This window comes from Aptenodytes patagonicus, chromosome 7, assembly GCF_965638725.1.
Source record: "Aptenodytes patagonicus chromosome 7, bAptPat1.pri.cur, whole genome shotgun sequence".
NCBI classification, from domain to species: Eukaryota; Metazoa; Chordata; class Aves; order Sphenisciformes; family Spheniscidae; genus Aptenodytes; species Aptenodytes patagonicus.
Genome location: NC_134955.1, coordinates 963,115 through 984,825, shown reverse-complemented (window position 1 = coordinate 984,825; position 21,711 = coordinate 963,115). Strand labels below are relative to the sequence as shown.

The window sequence follows — 21,711 nt, the reverse complement described above, 5'->3', positions numbered from 1 at the left end:
CTCCTCCTCCCCGCGGCCCCGGCACCCGCCCCCGCCCGCTCCCGGCCTCTGCGCGCCGCCCGCCCGGGCCGCGCCGGATCGCGACGCCCTGCGGCGAGGGCGGGCGGCGGCAGCGGGGGCGCCTCATCCCCATCCCGCAGCCGGGCGGCTGCCGAAGAGGCGGCGGAGGAGGCGGCGCTGACGCAGCAGCGTGGAGCCCGGTACTCGGGCGCCCCGGGAGGGCTCCCGTCGCTGGATCTCTCCCCGGCCGGGGCCTGCGGCAGCCCCGCGGCGCGGGAACGCGCCCCGGTGAGTCCCCACGCGGCCGTGCCGACCGCCCGGAGGAACCCGCGGCGCCGCCTCGTCCCCTTCGCCCCCGGTAACTCCGGCGGGCCGGGAGCAGGTGCCGCCGCCGCTCCGGGGCGGGGTGGGGGCGCGGGGCCACCGGGAACTTTCCTCGCCGACGGGGGTGGGCGGCTCCGGCGCCGGCGGCGGGAGCCCTGGGAGGGCATCGCGGGCGGCCGCGGCTCGGCGCCCCGCGGGGAAGCGGCCTCGGCGGCAGGTGGGCCGGGCCGGGCCGCCCTCAGGTGCGGGCGGCGGTTGGGCGCGCGCGGCGGCCGTTAACTCGCGAAGTCCCGGCGGCGCGAGGCCGAGCCTACACCCCCCTCCCCCCCCCCCCCCGCCCCCGGCCCGGCCCGGCCCGGCGGGTCCTCCCTCGGGGCGAGCCCGTCCGGCCCCGGCGGCTCGGCAGGACAAAGGCGGCGGGGCCGGCGGCCGTCTGACAGGCGGCGCGGGGGGGGGGGCCCAGGCCTCCGGGCCGGAACCGGTGCGGGCTCGGTGGGGGCTTATCGCCCCGGGGGTTCGTGCAGCGGGAGGGTGAGGGGTGGTCTCGATATCGCCGGTTTTGAGGCGATTCCCGGGGAAAACCGCCGAGAGCGTGGGTTGGCGGAGCCGCTCTCCTCCGGCTCCCTCCGTGCCGGCCCCTCCTGGGGCACGGGAGGCTGTTTCGGGGCGGCAGCCGAGAGCAAAACCGGCTCTGCCCATCGAGAAGTTTGCACGGGGCGGGCGTGGCGGTGGGTCGGTGTTTTGGGGGGGGGGGGGGGGGGGCCGCGCCTGAGCGTGGAAACGAACCCCTCGCCTGGAGGGCCGTTAATTGACCGGGCGAGTTCATGGACTTTCTCATCGCTTGCTGTAAGGTATCGGCGATGCCGTGCGGGTTGTGAGCAGTTTATCTACGTGAGCGCAGGTGGCATCGAGCCTCTTTGGGGGAAGGCGGAGGAGTCTTAATTTTCATCGTGTTTTAACCCCCCCGGCCTCCTCCGGCTGCACTTGCCGTGCGTTTCCCGTGGCCCTGGACATCTCTCTTTTCCTGTGGGTAGCTCTGGTGGCCGAGAGCTTGTTTCCTCTTCTCCTTTTGTGTAGCAGTAGCTCCTAATGGAGGCAGCTTCGCTGGCTCCCTCTTTTCCAGCTGCTTCTACAAGGCGCAGGAGCCAGCGCATGTGACTGGGCAGATCTCGGCAGACTAGCAAGTGCTCTCCGGGCTACTGCTCGACAGACAGCCGCCGACGCGGGGGTGCCTGCACCCCGCCGTCTCTCTCCCTGCCCCGGTGCGGGGAGTCGCGGGGACCCCCTCTCTTTCAAAAGAGCAGCCGTGAAAACTCGAAAAATACAAGCATTTGGGATCTATTCTGTTTGCCTCCCCCCCCCCCCCCCCCCCCGCCCCTTTCCACCAGTGCTTATCTGAAAGAGGTTCTGGTTTTGTTTTGTTTTAAAGAATACAGCTGCCCCTCGTGCTCGCTCTCCATCTGAAGTCATCATTGTCAGGAGCAGGCGAACCTCAAAGCGAAAGGCTTTTCTGGGCTTTTGCTAGCCTGGTTAATTGATCTGTCCATCAGTTTGCCACAATTAGAAAGCGCTCGCTCCAGACTGGCGGGCTCTGTGTGGTCGCTGGTGCTGCGGTTGCAGGACTGTGTTCTGGGGTCTCGGGTTTTTATTTTAAGGTTTCCGGACCTCACGGTTGTGAGAGGTAGGGTGACACGAACTGTATGATAGACTGATGCTTTTGAAATCTTAATGTGATTTAAATACCAGCACGCTGCTGATCGCTTTAACAGAAATATCCTGCTAACATATTCATCCCGAACCATCCTTCACGTTTGTCGTATCCTGGCTACCTGAATCGTTCTCGAGCTTCAGCTGGAACTGTCTAAATATTTGCTTGCGATAGGAAACTGTGTGTTAGTCTGATTTAACAGGACGTTTTGGATTTAAACCCTGATTTCTGTTTGTTTTCCTAATGAATTCAGTGCAGCATTTTAAATGGAGCAGCAGCACAGGCTTTCCAACTGCTGTTCTCGAGCAGAACAGAATTGCTACCACGGTGAAGCGTAGCATCGGTTACGGGTGCAAAATCGGCTGGAAAATGCTAAACCTGCGGGTGAAAATAATTCCCTCAACTTTGTGAGAGCGGATCCTTTCTGGATGCTCTGTTTGCTGTGGGTTGTTGGTGGCAATTGCACAGAACAATATAATGCCACTTAGAAATGTAGCATTTGGGGGAAAAACAGTCACAACCCTGGTCCCGTAGCAGAAATGGTGTTATTTCAGAAGCCGCTGAGGTTTTCTCATCCAACTATATCAGTTAGTCTAATGTTGGTGCTCTGTCCTTCTCACCAATCATCTGCATCACCTTTCCGTTTCCAGTCTGACAGCCTTATTATTTGGTTTTTTAACCTCTCTGGGCAGAACATGTAAGCTAATTTTGTTTGCTGTGATGGTTTAATTGCTGCTGTGTGATTCGGGGGCTGTACGGACCGCAGGACGCGTGTGCTGGTACAGCCTGTGGACAACCCATTTAGATAGCGCTTGGCAATTATTTTGGGGAAATACACCCTTTGGTAAATGCTTTTCTAATACTACTGCAGCGCTGAAAATAACCCCTTAGCAGTAAATCTATCCAAAGTAAACATTTGAAAAAGAATTAGAAATAGTAGGGAAAGGCACGCTTGCTGTTTGACATTAGGTTCAGATCACAAGAAGATGAATGAATGATTGTATCTGGTGCTGCAAAAATAGGAAGATATGTTCAGATGTGCAAATATTGCATCCAAGAGGAGTTTCTTTTGCCCTATCTAATACTCAGCTAACCATGGCAGTACACCCCATGGAAGTAACGCCGGGAACAACCCCCGCTTTGTGCCCAACCAGCCAAACTAATTAAGTCACAACTATCATATTGTTAATAATACATGAAACGGCAGTTCCGATAACTGGGAAATAAAAAAACTGAAAAATAAACACCCCGAAGAAGTCGTAAAACTAAAAATAGGTTCAAACACAAGCTGTGTGCTTTGTGCCATAGGCTGTCGCGGGCCAGGGTAGCCGTGTATGTGACCGCTAGGGAAGTCTGATCGTCCCAGGGGCTTTCCTCCGAATCCAGAGGGCTTTCTGACCGTCTGTTTTGGTCGTCTTCTTCACCTCGCAATGCATTTGCGTGCCTGTTTACAGGCAGGTTATAGGTGAGCCGCAAGTAAACTGGTTATATTTGTGGCTGCAGATTTGTGTCTATCTTCAGATATTTCCTCGAAGCGTGAAGGCTGGGGAGTGTTCGTAGCTCCTGGATGCAAACTGCATTTGGGGGGGGGGGGGGGGGGGGGGGAGACACTTTGTAGACAGTGCTCGGGAGGAATTGGGGCCCCTTGCTTCAGCATGAAGACTGTAAGGCTTTGGGGCGGCGGGGGTTTGTTCAGAAATGCTCATAGCTGTCCAGCGCAGCAGTCTCCTATTTCATTGGACCAAAGGCATGTTTTTTAATGACAAAAAATATTAAAATTCATGGCCAGATTGCTACTCTTGAGTGAATGAGTTACAAGACAATTACGATTTAACCCTCTAAGCGTTCGCACTTGCAACCCCCGTGCTGGCAACCGATATTCTTTAAATGGGGGAAATGCACTTAAATGTAATGCTACTGGTTTTATTTCTTAAGACGGAAAGAAATGTGATTGCATGGGACAATGCAATAGGCCTTTATCCAGTTACTGTCCAGACTTGATATTCTAGCATGAAGCTTTATTATAAAAAAGTAGAATAAAGTAGAGTCGGAGTGATGTTTTACGTGAGAGTAAAAATAAATCTTCCTTCAGAAGAACAGGACCACAGAAATCTTTATCTTGCTGTAAAGCGAAATGAGGGACTGATGTTATCATTAAAAAGTTAAACCAAAGGATGTCATTAAGAAGAATAAATATAAATCTCATTTAAAATGAATTCATTTTGCACCTGTTCTCTGTCCCCTGTCAATACTTGTGCCATTGGAATTTAATTCATCTGTTACATGTTATTTCTTCAAACCCATACAAAATAGGAGAGAGTATGGAGAGCCGGCGAGATGTAAAAAGTGTGGTCAGCTGAGCGAAGTAAGCAACCTGAACCTCTTTTTAATGTCTCTGAACTATCAATATTACAGTAATACAACTTGCAAAGAATATTTCGAGTTAAATCGTAGCGGAAGCCCCTCAACTAGGGACGGCAGTGCTGCTCTCTGGTTCTGGTGAAATGTAGCTGAAGATGAGGATAACTTGTCTGGAGAAGCAGTTATTTTTCCCATATTCAGCTAGTCATTGATATACACTGAATTTCATGAAATTTTTCGTAGAGGGGGTGTGGTTGTTAACTCCATGCGAGTCAAAAATAAGACGGGGGACGCTTCTGGTTTTTGCCTGGGTTCTCTTGGGTGCGAGCCTGCTCGCCACTTAGGCAGGCGTTCAATGGCCTCTCGGCGATGGGGAACTGAATGTGTCTTTCCTTGGCCAGTTAAAAAATGTGGGAATATGCAGAGTAACATGCCGTAAGTCCGGCGGCACTGAGCAATCACGCTTGGTGTCCGAGCTGTGCCGTTAGCAGTAGAGTATAGCAAATAAACACCTATTAAGGTGGGGAAGGAATGTGTGTCAGCTCACGCGAGCTCACTGAGAGCACAGTGTGTTCAGGGCCTTGCGTCTACGCTTTTCACACGTGGCACGGCCGGGAATGCTGCTTTTAATCACCTTTTTTAAAAAAAATTCTGACTCAGATTATAGGTGCCATCTTCATTAAAGATGCTCGGTTGAATTTTTGCTGAGGGCTGCTTTCAATCATTCGTTTTGTAATTCTCCTTCTTTTGCCATTTAAATTTCCCAGCGTGTTTAGAGACTTGCAGTACGGGCTTTCGAGAGGTGTTTACTGTAACGCGTGTGGCCAAGCACCGTGATGAAAAAGAGTCTCGTGGCGTCAGCAGGGTGTCAGCTCGTCTCGTCGGCGCGTTGGGTGCCGCGTTGGGGCGGCGAGGCCGGCACGCTGGTGCTGGAGAGCGGCTCAGAGCCGGGGAGGCTTTGGGATGCGTCCATGTTGTGGCTGTCTCCTTCCCCTGCCGAAAGGAGTGTAACGCAGCCCGGGTGGGCTTTTTTTCCTGCTGTAATATGCTGCCGATCTGGGTGCTGTCCTGTGTGTCGTGGATGTAAGTGCTTCTGGAAATTGCACGCGAAGCAGGTGGGTTCCTCTGTGGCTGAACTGGAGTGTTTTTGCCATTGAAGAGCGTGGGATCTATGTTAAATGTGTCGTGTTCAGGAATAAGATGATGTTTTGGTTCAGAGCTGCCAGTTGCTGTGTTCCTCGTGTCCCAGTTCTCTTGAACAAAGGTGTGACTAAACAAGAAAATTATTTCTCCCCCCCCTTTGTAAGCCACATCACAGGAGTGCTTGCTGGCACCCATTGTTCTTCAAGCAGTTTTTTGAAGGGCTTTCTCATGCTCAGCTTTGAAACTATACAGCTTGCCCAGCTCAGCAGGCTTGATTGTTTGTTTATTTTGGGGTTTGGTTTTTTTTGAATAAAAGATCTTGGCTTTTAGTGACTGCAAGTGTATCAGTATTTCAAATTATTTACGATGCTCTTAGAAATAAAAGAGGCATTTTCCTAGCATTGATTTGAATAAAACCCCTTTGCTGGCAGCTTATTTTTCGCTGTCTGAATTATCATCCCTTAAATAAAATCACAGTGCTAGAGAAGCATCAAGATCCATGGGCATCGCTGAACTGTGCTGCTTCATACGTACACCATGCATGGCCTTCTATTGTTCCTGGCTGTGGCCTGTGTAAAGCACTGAAAATAGCAAGCTTTAGCCTGCCTTCACACAGTACAGCATTATCCTCTGCTGCTTGTCTTCATTGTGTCTTCGAGTGCCTGCAGAATACCTGGAATAGGCTTAAATTGGCAGCGAAGAAAAGAAATTGGGAGTTACAGGCATGCGAGGAAAAGATGGTTGAGTTGACTTTTGCAGGCTGGAAGGGAGAAGGCGCTGCTGCGGGGAGCACGGCCGAGCAGCTGCAGCAGCACGTTGCTCGCAGAGCTGGCGGATGCTGCCCGAGCCGGGAAGCACCCTCTCACGCCGAACCCTCGCCGGGGAAGTTCTTTAAACTAAAGAGCATTTTAACTAGACCCTAAAATGGAGGGGGCTCGACGCTTTGCGAGAGAGACGGTGTTATATGATCGTTTGCTGTAAGTATTAGGGCAGTTGGCAGATGGAGCGCATTCTTGCTGATTTAGGTTTGGGAATACCGTAAAAAGGAAAAGGATTTGCGGGAGCGGGGGTGGAGAGGGGCATCGAGGCATCTCCCTCTGCAGAGGGAGGATGGAGAGGCAGTGGGGGAATGCAGGCAGCGAGGAATAAGTAGCAATAATCACATATTGATAAACATGGAAGACTTGGAAGGAGGAGGAAAGCGCAGGCTTGTGAAGGAAACTAGCGGGCAGCAGGAGGGGTTTTTTTTAAATTAAAAAAAAAAAACAAACAGGCCTCTTGCATCTGTGTTTTGGTTTTGTTTTGTTTCTTTGTTTGTCTAGCTCAGTCAAAATCGGTTCAAGAAAGCAAGGTTGGAGGTAGTTCAGAGAAAGGAAACACAGCAGATCTCTCCAAGGTGAGCAAGATAGCAAAGGAAAAGGATTTGGCAGCTATAATCATGTGTAGACAGAGAAGAGGAGATTTTTCTTAAAATCCTGGCTAAATGCCAGGTGGCAGGACAGGTATGAAAATCCTGACGACTTGGACAGGTAAATCCCAAACTGGGAATTCCTTAGATTTCAGCAAATTGCATGAGCAGCGGAAGTGAACCAGGTGTTTCCGGGACTTGTGCCCTAAACAGTCACTTAGTAACCCCAACTCTCTCGCACATCCCTAATTATCTAGAGGTGGTACGTACAGAAACCAAGCACGTGCTGGGCAGAGTGCCTGGCGAGGCAGAATATGTAATGACGGCTGTCTGCCCCCCTTTCCCCTCATGAAAGCCTTGTCATCTTGTCTCTCCCTTTCCTAGATGCTGGATTTCATGAAAGATCTCTAGAACTGTAGTTATTTGGGACTTCTACTGTCCTTCTTGTGTTCTGGTTGCAAAGAGGTGAATCCTTTCAAACCCTGTTGGAGAGGACAGGCACCATGATTGGGAAAGCACTGTTTAGCTAACCTTCAAAAAAAGAAAAAGCCATTTTCATTTCTTGCCATTTCCATTTCTTCCCATATAGTGGAAGAAGAGCCAGGGAATAATTCCTACTTCAGAATAAATTACCAGCTTTGCTGAAATTGCAGTCCTGACACCTCCGGGGCTACAAAGGTGTGATAAAAAACCTGGCCCTCTTGGTGCTGGGGAAGAAGCAGGCTGCAGCTCTGCATGGGGGCCGCGGGTCAGCATCAGTCATTAGGAGTAACTTCAGCCTAGCACTGAAGTCTTTGATGCAAGTAGCATAATTACAGTGCGGATAGTGCGTTGCATCGCTACCTGCGGAAGGCTCTTGTCTGCGTTCAGCAAACGTGTGATTTGCATCAGTTGTCCTGCCTGAAACCACTAATGAGCTTAAGAACTCTTCTGTTTTCTCGGTGCTTAACAAAAATTAAATCCTTCCCTCCAAACAAAAATGTTGTCGCGTGCTTAGCCCAATGCTTTCATACAAACACAATGGGTAATCGCTGACCTTGCCTGAGATGCCACCTCAAAGCTCACTGCTGAATAATTAGGTGATCCTTAACCTTTCCACAAAGTTTGGGGGTTTTGGGAGCTTGGGGAGGTGTTTTTGTACTGATAACATGATTTATCCAAAAACTCAGCCTTGAATTTCAGGCATTGGGCTGTTCAAAACTCCATCTGTCCACTAAGTGAATGTCAATCCAATTTAAGCTTGCATATGTTTCCAAGGAAACCATCAGAGGCAATGGTGAGAAATGGACCATGGAGGGGCAGGGAAGCAAGCGCAACAGCAGCATTTTTACTTTTCAGTACTTAAACATGATTAAAACCTAGTTAGCTATAATAACCCTATATAGAGCAGTGCTTAGAGTACTTGAAGGTCAGATAGTTCCTCTTGGAGGAGTCTGTTGTGTGTAAATGAAACATAGTCAATATAAAAATAAAAAAAGGGGGAAAGTGGCTTCAGGTGCTGCACCGAGGTCTCATTCCAGCTCTTAGAGCTTTACACCTTCCTATATAGATTGTAAGGTGCAGTCCTAATTTTCTTTCCTTTCTAGCAGGCTGGAAAACTCATGCAGCCGTATAAAAACCTGTCCAGTCCCTCAGCTGAACAAAGCAAGTTGTAAATGCTTTCTCCCTATTCTACCCAAAGGAGTCTTTACATGTATATTTAGACCCCCCTAAAAAAATATAAATTGAAGGTGTTTAGGTAAATTTAAGGTCAGTGTCCTGGTCATGTTAAAAAAGTAACAAAGCATCTTAACTGCTGCACACTGGTGTATTTCTGCACTCTTTTGGAGGGCAGTAGTAGTGATATGCATTGCCTGAGGAGCAGGGAGGTGGATGAATATTCGGATATTTGCTTCTGATCACTCAGACCGACTGAAGGTGCTGCGGTGCCCTGAGGGCTCATCTTTTACCCAAGGCATGAAAATTTTCAGACACTTACCAGCTCAAGTGTGCTTAGCCTTTCGGAGATATGAAAGGAAACCCGTAAGGTTAGACTGAGCATAAGGCCGCGTAGGTTTGTTGGTGTTCGTTATCTTTTGCAGGCCCTGCCAGCGGGCCGAGTCAACCACAGCAGAGAACCGACAGGACTCGTGGCATGCTCTGTGTCCGCGGGGCTCTGAGAAGCATAGCTCGGCTCTGCTAGTGCTCCTACGCTGCGTGGCAAGGTTGTAAGCAGCAGAGCAGTCTGGAGACTCAAAGGCAGAATTTGCGCTTGGTTTCTGTTCAGAAGAAATGAGGGGTTTTTTTTTCCCCATTTAGAGGGATTAATCTTTAATTGAGAGTTTAAATTCTGCAGAAGCCAAAATTGCAAGTCTGCCTTGCTTTCCAAAGAGAAGTGTATTTCTTCCTGTTAATACAGCCATTAAATAAAATGTTTATCTTGGTTCTTGAAATGAGTAGCGAGGTTCTCACTTTGGAGCTCTAAAACGGGATATTATCTGTCATTTTAGTTTAAAGAATGCTGCTAGCATGCTTGGGCTTAAAATGTTTTACTGTGACAAACAGCTGAAGCTGAAATTCTGGTATCTGGGGATATCCTGCGTGGGTATGTTGTATCCTTGTGCATTGTAACTGCAATATGAGGCAGAAACTCCTCAGCTCAAAGCTCTTTGCAGCTGTTGTCCAGCATCAGATCCTCTTTGGATCAAATCTCCAGAAATTCGGACTGCTAGCGGCAAAACTGGCTCTGGGGAGGTGGGCATCTGGGCACGGGTGCTGGGAGTCGACCTTGGGGCTGAGACTACGTGGTAGCACAGTTCTTCTGGCCACGGAGGGGGGGCTTTGCAGGGCATACCTCCTTATCAGCTGTTTACCCTTCCACCTCTGGGCGCAGCATGGGAAAGCAGAGCTTGCTGCAGCTTTCTTGTATTTCCCAGCAGCTCCTGGAAGCTTTCTACCAGTTCTTCTGCTGTTCGACCGGTAGCTGTGAGCGTCTCCTGCTGCCACTTTGGCTCTGCTTCAGCTGGCAGCTCTTGCAGCTGCAGGGATCTCTCTTGGATCGCCTCTCCGGTCAGATTTACGATGGTCTAGCTTCAGATTTTGTCTACTTGTACCCCAGCCCACTGGAGTCTGTAGCTCTAAACTGTTTGCATCTTTTACCCTAGTGCTCTTGTGCCAGTGACTTGGATGTATGAGGGCATTTTTTCTCTTCCCCATCCATCTGTCCCATGTGTTGAACATCTCAATGTTCAATCAGTGTTCTCAAATCCTGTAGCTGATAATCAAGGGGTAATACTGATTATTTTTGTTTCTCCACTTGTCGGTGCTAGGAGTTCCTCAAAAGTTTTGCTCTTTTCCCTGTTACGAATATATTCTCCTGGAAGCTGGAGTTGGAGGAAGGACAGCGGGAGTCTCTGAAGCATCAGAGAACTCATTTGTGAAGAACAGCTTGCGTAGCATTTGTAGGACTCTCGTCCCCAGTACTCAACACGCTTAGCTGTTTTGAAGCCACAGCCCGACTTCAAGGGACCTTCCTGACAATCCAGTTGGAGGCACCCATGACTTTTCCATAAAACTAGGCTGAACTGTTTAAAAGCTTTGTGGTTCCCAAGAGGAAGTCATAACTATGCTCCTTTGCCAAGAGATCTGCTGTTGGTTTATCCTCTTGAGTTCACGCTGGCTTCGAGGTCACCTGCACTGATGTGAAAACAGAAGTCTTCAAAGACTGGATGTTGCTGGGTTCCCCTTGAGATGAGACGGTGCCTCTGCTTTGGGAGCAAATGTCTAAATGTGCCCCTCTTGTAGCCGCAGGTTTGCATATGAAATGTCCGGGTATGAAGTCAGAGTAACCGTAGGCGAGATTTGTGTTGAAGCTGGAAGCCGTATAATGAAACTGTCTTAGTCTCAAAGCCAATTGTAGCTCTTGGTGCTCAGGAGTTTATCTGCATCAAAAAATGCCTGTGCTGTATGTGAGCTGAACTGCTTCTGGTGGTTCTCTTGTAACGCGTGGCATGTAGTATGGCAGCGTGGTATAGAGTTACTGCAGCACTTGTTTGGGTTAACTAGCCTCTTTTTTTAGTGCAGTCTTATGAGAAGTGCTGTTAGCCTGAAATTGCAGTGCTAGATGGATGTGGAGGTTGGGGAGAGATGCAATACTGAACATGCATGCTCTTAAAAATAAATGGTGAAAATGGCAATCAGGCTTTAAAGTGCCTTTGCTAGCTGTATGGCCCCCATTTATGTGTACCTGTGGCAGTAGCAGCTATAGAGAGGATCTTGGAGCGGTCGTAGTCAGCCCTGCTGTGGGGCAGGGGATGAATTGTACCAAAACGTTGCTGACAGATGTTCTTCTAACAGTGTTTTTAACCTCAACTTCTTTAGGCAATCTCATGCTTTTTCTAGCCCAGCAGGAAGGAAAGATGTAGGAAAAGACTTCTAAATCTCCCTAAGTGCAGTTTAAGTCCTTTCCTTCTCCTCTCATTCCCTAGAGAATGCCGTATCACCATCTTCTTACATGTTATGAACTTTTTTCTCCGCCTTTTTTTTTTAATTGCATGACGTAAGCCCCTACGCCCTCTCCTTGCTGGTCATCTCCAAGTCCTTCGCCCTTGCTGCTCCCTTGCTCGTCCAGTATTGGAACAGCATGGAAAGACGTGGGCCAGCTGGAGCCTGCTCCCATCTGGACTCCTTCCACGCTGCGGATGGCGTGTCTGACATGCAGCGCTCCTGGGCATCTACCCCAGGATGATGTTTATTTTTTTTCTCGACAGTGGGATGTTGTTGACTCATCCAGCTTGTGCTCCTCAAACCTCAGCTGCTTTCTGCAGAGTGCCACCTTGCTGGCTGCTGCCCGTTTTGCATTTGTGTGACTGATGATTCCTACCTGTCCGGTGTATAAGTTGTGTATTTGTCCCTGTTAGTGGGCTCTTCAAATTTTATTTTTTTAATGCTTCTCTGGTCCATCGAGATCGTATGTGAACCCATAGCTTGTCTTCTGACTTGCTTGCTGTCTCTCCAAGTGTTGCCTGCAGGTGAGCCTGTGACTTACTAATAAGATACTATGTGACTTGCTAAGAAAATGCTGAGTAGTCTCAGGCCTGCCCCCAGGGAACCTGCTGCGTCTGTTGTTGTGTTTTGTCACTGAATCGTTAGGTTTGGGGAAAGGCCATGTTTGAGTCTACCTTATGGTGGTTTTCTTTAGGCCATATATCCCTTGCTGGCTCCTGAGGGTGTCCTGGGGAGCAGCCTGAGAATAATTGACGAGCAAAACCCAGCGCTTTGCTCCTGCAGCAGAGCACTGGGCATATTAAGTGGCAGGAACCAGGCAGGTTCAATAGATGATTCCCAAATATTTCTCCTTGTAGACAGCTGTCTTTAGCAGGGTCTGCTCACGTGTCACTCTGGGGGCATGCTTTTTGCATAAGGTCATGTAGCAGAGGTGGGTGTCTGCCCTGCAACCCAGGGAGCATAACCTCATAGGGCCCCCATGGGACACAGGGCAAAAACTTCTTCAACCAAAACCTCACATAATTCAATCCAGAGCTCTTGGGATTGAGCGTGTAGTTTATTCATTGTTCTTAATTGTTCCTGATCTTTTTTTTAAAGTCTGTTTTTCCTTCCAGCTGTGCAAGATGCAACAAAATCTTAAGTAGTACTTTGGTGCGATGTAGTTTAAATGGCTCACCTTATTGAAAACGTCTTATCATACCCATTTCTTTGAAAGCTAAGTGTGTTTAATCACTCCCTTTCTGAATGGCCGAATAGTGTCACGCATGTGTAGGTAGGTAAATGCAAGTTAATGAGTGGATATAAAACAAATCGCTCCCAGCGCAGGTCTGCAAATGCTGTCCAGTCTATTTAAAGGTGATATTTGTTGCCATGACTGATCAAACCTGGGGCGCAAGCAAATGTGTGTATTTAAATATACCTCTAATAATACGGGTAAAGGATGAAAGAGCTGGGCCAGCTTCTAATGGGAGTTAAATGGGCTCTTGTGGAAGCGGTGTTTCAGTGATTGGGCTTCTAGTTGTCAAAAGTGGCTGAATTGGCTATGTTTGGCTTGTGGTTTCTGTTATTTCAATACTACTTAACAGTTCTTGTATGGAGACATGTAGCAACATCCAACTGTCTTGCTTGAGAGTTTTCTCTTATCAGATTTCTGATGACAACATCTGATGACAACCAGCTGCTGGTCGCTAGACATGCTCTTCTAGCTCTGCTTGGGACCTTTAGCAACGCGGGCATTGAGTCTCTCTGCTTCCTGGGCTTAAATTAGCAAAATTAAGTTTGTGCAGGGGACAGTGATTCCTCTGCCTCAGCCAGAAGTGGCGTGGCAGCCATGGTGTTTGATGTGGTGAATGGTCCACGCGTGGTGCTTGGGTTTCCCCAGCCCAAGCCGGACCCCTAATAATTCTGGAAAGAGCCAGTTCTGGGCACTTAAAACCTTGAAGTGCTAATTGCTTAGTAATGAAAAGTGTAATTGCCAAGCAGTTAACTTTAAGCACTCAGTGGCTGGTGGAGGTTCAGGCTGGTCTGATGAAGATGTTAATAACTTTAGGTTCCAGACTAAAATCTCATCCGTTTCCTGTACGAGTGCAACTGCGCCTTGGGACTTCCCGCACACTCCACGTCGACTCCCCGAGTCTGTAACTGTCTTCCACCTTTCTACCTGCTGCCTCACCAGAGCGTGTATTCCTGTGTGCTAATTCCCTTAATGGAGAATCAATTAATAAACTGCTCTTTAAAAAACAAAACAAAAACCCCTTGTCTGAATTCAGTCATACAGGTGAGTGTGTTAACACCACCTTAGGAATTAAGGAACTTGTTCTCCTTTGAGAAATCAGGTGTTGCAGCACCATTCAGTTGTGCTAAATTTTTTTGACTGACCTAATACATTAAACCGGTTGAGTTGTGAAATTTTAAGAGGAACTTTTTCACTTAATCTTGTACTCATTTGTAAATACTGTGCTCTTGCATTAAAAAGAGGGAGGAAAGGTTTTACAGTAAGTTTAGTTAGGATTGGCAGTTCGACCTTGGTCATAACTGTGCCGCTGGAAGATGTGTGAATATACACCTATATGTGTGGTGTTGATTGATACTGTATTTTGTGATGGAAAAAAATAATTGTATGTGTATCTTAAAATATTTTGTAGAGATGTTTTCAGGTGGGCTAGCTTCTTGAGGAAACCTATGTGGACACCTGATAATTTTTAGGTACTGGGATGGTAATGGGCGTCCTATAACTTTACTCTTCCCTGCTTGGAACTCCAGGTTTCTAGACCTGCAGAAGTTCTGCCCAATTTGATGAGAATAACTTAAGCTTCAGCCACATCTGAACTTTCATTCCGTAAGTTCAAATGCAGCAAAGTTGGCTTCAGATTTAAGCTCTGCTTAGCGTTCAGTGCGGCACTGTGGTTTAGAAGACATACAAGGAAGGAGAGTGTTTAGTTACAGGGATTCTAGTGGGAATGCAGAGTTCTGTAAAGTCTTTCTTTGAGTTGAATTCTGGATTGAGATTGAAGCTCCCAAATGGAAAACTGCTCAGCATAAGTTGTCTTCCGTCACCTGTGTTCTCAGCTGGGGAAGTGTGTGGGGGATGCTGGTATTTCAAGTGATGGTAGGAAAGTGAGAATAAAAAAATAGGAAGTCTATTTTCTTTTGAAATGTCTGTTGCACTTTGAATATAAAGAGGAATCAAAACCTATGATGGAGGAAATTTGAAATCGCAGAAAGGTATTCTGCTTTATGGACAACTTGCTTTGTATAGACCACACTGAGGTTAAAGTAATGTGATACTACTTTTAAAACTGCATAGAAACAATAGGTATTTCCAAATGAAGGACGATACTGTCTTAAATGCTTATTCTACAACTGAAAATACATTCAGATTACAGTTTTGGTCTGAAGAGGTAGTTCTGGTCAATGTATTTCAGCTGGGGATGAGTCAGAACACAGGAATCCTTGAAAATATTACATGAACTTGTTATTTAGCATAGCCTTTTTTTGCCTGCCTGGGTTTAAGGCTTCTGTAAATTTAAGTCGAGGTTATAAACATGCGTGTCTGTTAAATTTTAAAATCCAGTCTCTCTTCTGCACTCCTCTCGGAGATGATAACTGATGGAGTCAGTACCTGGAGCTGCAATGCCAAGGATTCAGACACTGAGGTGAGGCACTGTGTTGTCAGACATTTTTGAGGGATGCTCTGAGGTGAGGAAAGTAAGATGAAGATTATTTAAAGGAAAAAAAAATGTTCTTGAAGTTGCATTTTTGGGTCAGATTTTAGGATGGTTAATTAAATGTTATATTGAAGGAATGCTTTGCCCTTCCCTGAATTTCTCACATTGTTTTTTTTCCCCTCCCCTAAAGCAACTTTTGAGCTTGTTGAGTTGTCTTTGGATCTCAAGGGTGCTGTGCTGACAGTTTCTAGTCAAAAGAATTGAGAGTGAATGGAGACCTTTGTGGAGGGACATGTACCGGAGAGAGGAGAAGGGAAGTCCAGATCCAGAGATAGGATGGCAGCGACAGCTTCGCAGAATGGAGAGGAGCTGGCAGGGATGCACCTGCCCTTGAAATTCCCAAAGGCAGCACAGTTTTGCAGATGCACGTGTAATACATGAAATCACAGTGCATCTTGAATTATTTAAGCCGAGCAGCTTGGAGGAAGTTCCTAAAGCCGTTGTGGAGGAGTGTGATTATAATATATAGAAGAGCTTTAATATTTACTATAGAAAAATCTTGCACCTTGTGCTTCAAAATAAAGTCTTGGAAATAATTTGTTATTCCATTTTGTCCATACAACCAGGAATGGTGCCAGAGCTATCTGAGGAAAGTGACATATGATTGATATTTTACCAGACTCAGCCTTCTGCCATGAAGGAATTTAGTTTGCATTTTGCATATATGGAAAATCAGATGAGCAGGGCTTGGTTTTTCTTTAAACCTTGATTAACTTGATTGGCAAAGCTTGTGCTCCTTCTAAAAACATAACTGTCAAAGCTGTCCTGAAATATTTTTGACTTGTTTTTTCAAACTACTTATAGGCATCTTAGAGTGTTGTTAGCGTAGCTGTCACATAGGCAGCTTTATGCGGAACCTATTTAAAGTTCTAATAGGCAATTCTTTGTAAACGTGTTATTTAATATATCTAGTAGTTTGTGTAGTAGTAGTTGCTCCTGATGTTCTCTGGGATATTTCAGAAGAATTGCAAAAGTTGTGTAAACTTTGGACCACCTGAGAAACGGGAAGGCTAGTCTTGTGCACCTCCCATCCTTTCCAGTGCTCGTCTTGTCTGATCTCTGTACTCTGCCTGTCTTCGTTAAAAGGAAACCTTAATGACTGATTCACTGGGGAGTGACATAGCAAAGGCCAAGTGTCAAAGCGTCTCTTAAGCATGAGTGCTTTCGTTCAAAGTTGTCAGCTTTGAGACAAGTTGAGCTTGATTTTCACACCCACCTCCACGTACTCATCTCCTGTGCTTGCAAATGCCGGGGATTTCCTTTGCCTTACCTGGGCTTTCGTTGCAGCAGCGTGGTTGGATAACCGTGAGTTATCCACGGTTCTCTTCCCCCCCCCCCCCCCCCCCCCCCCCCCCAGATTGGTTTAGGGAGGTGAGAAGCTGATGGTGGGCTTTGCACTGCTGGAATAATTAGTGTTTGCATTGGCAAAGAAGTGGTTTCTGTTTGAGGAGTGGGTTGGCTTTCTGTGTGTACGCTTGTTTGCTTGTGTCTTTAATGACATGGTTGCATATTATTTTTCCCCAGAGCCCCTGAACTGCTCAGTGTGCAAACAGATGGAGTTTAGAGAATAACATCCAAAGCTGGCGGCTACTGGCCCCAAATATTGGAGTGGCCATGGGTTCCTTCTGCTGCAGCTGAGAGGTTCTCTTGTGGGAAGAACGAGTGATGAATGCAGGATTAAAACGCTGTTCAGGAATTGCCGTATGCTCTATCACCCTTAAGGTGTCTATTAGCTCAATGTTTCATTCTTATCCTGGTGCATCCCTCTTTAACCTGTTGAAAGGCGAAAGAAATGTGTCTCCTCTGAGTGAGGGAAGATGGTCACTTTGTCCATCTCTGAGCAAGCTAAGGGGGCAGAACAAAATCCTGATCTCTGATTGCTTCCAATGTTTCCTGGGTTTGTAGTAGGCTTGGAGTTTTGGGGAGGTGAGGGTGGCTTTGCTTGTGGATAAGCACAGCTTTTGCATCTCTTCTCCAGAGAGCGAATATGAAACCATGGCTGTGCCGTTGCCTCTTGAGCTCCAAACTCACCTGAACTGATTTCACAGGGCTGTTTGGCAAGGCTGTAAACAACAGCAAAAGCATCAAAACTTTCTGCAGATGCGCAGAACAACACTGCTTTATGTTCAGGTCACAAGCAGAAGGCTTGTGGCAACTATTGGGGATGGAAATCTTTAGTTCTTACAGGCCATAGGAAGTGGTTTTTGCAAGTGTTGGTCATGGCTGTAGAAATAGGTGTTCAGTGAAGGCTTTGCATTCAGAAACTTTGGTTTTACTTTAATGCAAATATGTAAACAGACTGTGGCTAGAAAGCTTGATCTGGTTTTGGTGACTGATGTTTGAGTTGCTGAGGTCACATATTACTTCCCACTTTTATTTTTTACTATAGTATTTACTGAATATTCAACCTAAGTGGCAGCCTTTCACTGAAAATGTAAGACAGTAATATGGCTTCTTAGCATCAGTAATGGGGAAAGGACAGTTGGTGCCTTTCCGAAAAGGAATGTGCTTTTTCCAGGTGTTGCATTAGTCCCCCAAACAATGCACCTTGTCATTGATTTTTGAGGAAATATCTTCCTACTCTCCCCCAAACTTGTACATCATTCTTTTCCACTGGTATTGAAAGAGCTGGCTTTTCTCAACTAGATGCGTGTTGAATTAAGCAGTTTACTCCTAAGTGAAAAAACTTATTCAGCAAGTGAAGTTAATTGAACAGTTCTTGATACAATCTCTTCTCTGAAAGTGTGTGCCTGCCTTTGCCGAAAGATGTAAAAGTCTGAACGTAAACCTCCCTGTAGCTGTGGGCATATCTGTGCAGTGCAATGCAGCTATTTTAGCGTGAGCTTGCATGTTGCTGGCTGGTAGCTGTGCTGTAGCATTAGCAACGGCAGGGGAGATTCAGCAGATGCGAAATGCCTTCCCTGCCTGTGCAGTGTGCCTCTTTGGGCTTTCCAAATTGCTTTGGCCAGGGAATTTTGAGTTCCAGTTTCTGCATTTGAGGCTTTAAAAGGACCACTTTTCCCGGGGCTGGCAAACTGTATCGCGGTGCTGGTCATAAATGCTGCCTGCAGAGAGGGAGATCAGAGCCCGGGATTCAGGGAGCGCCTTCTGCCCAGGGCTCTGCGCCTGCTCTGGATGCTGAGAAGGCTCCTGTTTATTGGGCTCTCATGCGTTGAGGTTGGGCTTTGGTGGTGCAGCAGGGATTTCTTTTTTCTTCTTTTCCCCCTTTTTTTTTTATTCCTTGTGAACACTGCTTTCTGGGGCTGTGGAAAGTGTGAGAACAGCTGGAGAAATTTAATTTTGGCTTCCCTGCAAAGCACTTCAGAGCACTGCCACTAGGCAAGATCTGAAACCAGATAATCAAGGCTAGGACAGGCCCTCCCAAGAAATCAGCTGGGGAACTTCTTTGCTGGGGTGTTAACAGGTCTAGCTCATGTTTATGCAAGTGGTCAGCTGTGCAAGTAGGGACTGCACCCCACTGTGTTTCATTCTTGGCTTGCCATTGCTTTCAGACAGGTATAGCACTTTTGTTTTTAAAGCATCGGATTATAATTGCAGTTGTTTGAGCACTGTAATTTATCATGGCCACACATGTTCTGCAACACTCCCAGCTATGTGGCTGGAGCACAGGCTTTCGCAATGAAGTTATAATTACTGGTGTTGGACCAGGGAGTGGAGCAGAGCATAGTCCCATACGACTTCCAGAGATCCTTTCTTGACTGTGTGAGAGTTGCCCCAGATCCCTTTTTCCGAGCGGATGGGTTGCATCCTCCGGTACAGTATTCACATGGTTTTCAGGAGGTGCTGGCAAATGGTTAGGGTTGAGTTGATGAGAGAGAGAAACAAGCCTTTTCTGCAGTCTAATGAGCTCTGTATGAACAGTTTTCTCTGGAGCATGTGGATGATGGAGCTTTCGATGGGCCTCTGGAGAAAAATCAGAGCTGGACCCTGGGAAGACAAATTGCAGCCTGCAACAATTACAGTTTTTCTCAATGTTTGAGACTGAAACGATGCTTCCGCTCGGGGGACTTGTGCAGCATTTAGGTAATTCAGCCTGGGATACCTGATGCTTCCGTGATTTATCCAGATTTCCAAGAGCGCCTGGGAGGCTTCCTTCATGCAACATGTTCCTTATAGCACCGAGAATTATTCGGCTGTAAAAGCAGCAGGGAGAAAGGAGCCAATCCTCCAGATACTTACAGTTATAGAGCTGTTGTCATAGCATAAGCTGCGCCAATTTAAATGGATGTAACTTCTTCAAGTAGACGGGCTGAAAGTCGACAAAACGATGCTGTGCACAGAGAGGAAGATTCGTGTTGTCGTAACTCTTTGTATATTACTGAAGTGCCAAATGGATTAGGAGCTTTAAAAGCTTTAAATTTCTGTGCTTTTGGCATCGTCTACTTGGAACGAGTGCGTCTCCGTAGTGAAGCTTTGGAAAGGAAATGGTGCTTGAACGGGTAGTCCCAGACTAGTTTCTTCTAATTTCACTTGCAATCAAGTGATAGAGAGGGAGAGACAGATGCTGCAGCTGCGTGATTACAGAAAATGCAGCTGTTAACACACTTGCTTATTTTCCTACTAATGAGGCATCAACTCTCTTCTGATTTTGCTGTTTGGGTAGTGGTTTTATTCTAGCAGAAAATTGGACCAGTGTTGTTGTTTTTAATTTTTCCTTATTCTGATCTGGTTTGGGTTCAACAGCTGTCAAGGCAATTTTTCAGAACTAGTCCAGTTTGAGGAAGGAGGCAGCAATTCCAACTAGCTTTAAAATGCTTGGTGGGCTCTGGATGCAGCTGGTTAGACTAAGCTGCTTTGTTGAACTTGTTTTGTTTCCGATAGAGTTATACCTAAATGTTTTCTCACTGTTAATCCAGTTCCTCAGCTGCAAGCAGTAAATGGGTAGTTCTGGCTTAAGTATTTTCACTTTCAGTTCTTTGGATTATCTTGTGATTTCTTGGAGACTTCTGGGCACACTTGTTTTTTCTTCTTTGCTTTGTGAAGCAATACAAAGGTGGAAAGAGGATGAAGAGCCCTGGCACTCTCCCTTCCCAGCTAAAATGAGTACAGTACTTGCTGTAAGTAAACTCGGCATGACTCTGATTTTGAAGCGTGCTACGCTTGACTGTCAGATGGTTTAGTTTTGAGCAGCGTTCAAAAGCTCCACTTCTGTGTTATGCTGGGGGAAGAAAACGGATTGTTAGATCACAGGTAAGCCAGTAGTCTTAGCTGCTCTGTGCTTTTTGCTGAGAAGTGAATGAGCAGGAGCATCCCCCTAGCAATGCAGTCCATGCAATACAAGCGATTTTGTAGGCATGAAAAGACTTCTTGGTAGTCCAGTGTGCTAAAGATGACACTTGTTCAACAGAGCAATCTCTAAGACTAGTTGGTGCCTGTTGCTGGATGCGTGCTTGCTGTGTGGATGAATTGTTGGTTTAGTAGGTTTTTTTCTTCATGCCTATCACAGTACCTCTCCAAAACTGGCAGTGGCATCGCTAGAGCAGTCTTGTAGCAAGCCCTCCTTAGCACAAGGCTCGGGATGGCTCTTTCTGCACCAGTGTATGACAAATCATGGAGAACAGAAAAATGCATGAAATTCTCCAGGCTGAGAGTGACTTCTGTGGAGAGGTGAGAGAGTTTCTCCGAAAGAGATGTCGAGGAACAGATGTAAACATTGCACTTGGCTTCTGTGGGATATGGAGCCAACTGTTGGTATCTTCCCCCGCTCCTTGGTCACGATGGTTTGTAATAAATTCACATTGTGTATGGCTGTGGAATAACAAGATTCATTATGGATGCTAAACCTGGTTGTTCCCACCTCCATTAGAATATTATGTCAGGGAAAGGACTTGGGAGGATAAACAATCCTCCAGCCTCTACAAACCACTCTGTGGGTCATGGCGGTTGTTTTGTCATGGTGGTATCATGGGGAAGTTCCCTGTGTAGGAACTGAACCTTTTTAACCACGCTTTGTAACTGATCCACTCAAAATTGGTTTATTTCTACTGATAATACACTGATAATATTGAGCCAGCGCAGAGCAAATGGGATTCAGTCATGCATTTGAAGACAAACAGAATTCACCTGACTTTGGACTTTAGGTTTTTAGTGGGGTGTGATCTGGAAGAATGACCTTCTCTCAGCCTCCAAACTGAGTAGGTCAGGGAAAAACGTGGCTGATTTTTTGTTGTTGTTTTTTGTTTGGCCAAGGAATCCATTGTGGAAATTTTTGAGACGGTAATGCCAACTTCTGCATTTGCTTAAGTTACTTTGATTGTATTTCTGCGTGTTGTTCTGTGTTTCTGCTGTAAAGCTGGATTACAGAGGGTTTACGATCACGTGGAAGTGTTGCTGGATGGTACTGGTGTTTTCCTTGCTGGCACTTAAAGGATTTGCTTGGTTATTATGCCAGAATGTGTGGGGTTGGCTTATTTTGTCTTTCCACAAATTTCCGGATATTTAGTTACTCATCTGTAGGTAAGTGCTTCGTAGTATTAGAGCAGCTGACCTCTGAGTGTGGGAGAGAGAACTTAGAGACCAGATGCCAAGAAGGG

The 21,711-nt window shown here is 46.8% G+C and overlaps 1 protein-coding gene across 1 annotated transcript in view; it reads left to right on the top strand.

Moving 5' to 3' along the window:
- Window positions 1–225: 225 nt before the first annotated feature.
- The window catches only part of BAHD1 (bromo adjacent homology domain containing 1), a 40,874-nt gene continuing 19,388 nt past the window's right edge, over window positions 226–21,711 (top strand). Inside the window, exon 1 of the mRNA XM_076343631.1 lies at window positions 226–288. The gene's annotated coding sequence lies outside the window, so the exon portion shown is untranslated. The remainder of the gene's footprint in view (window positions 289–21,711) is intronic.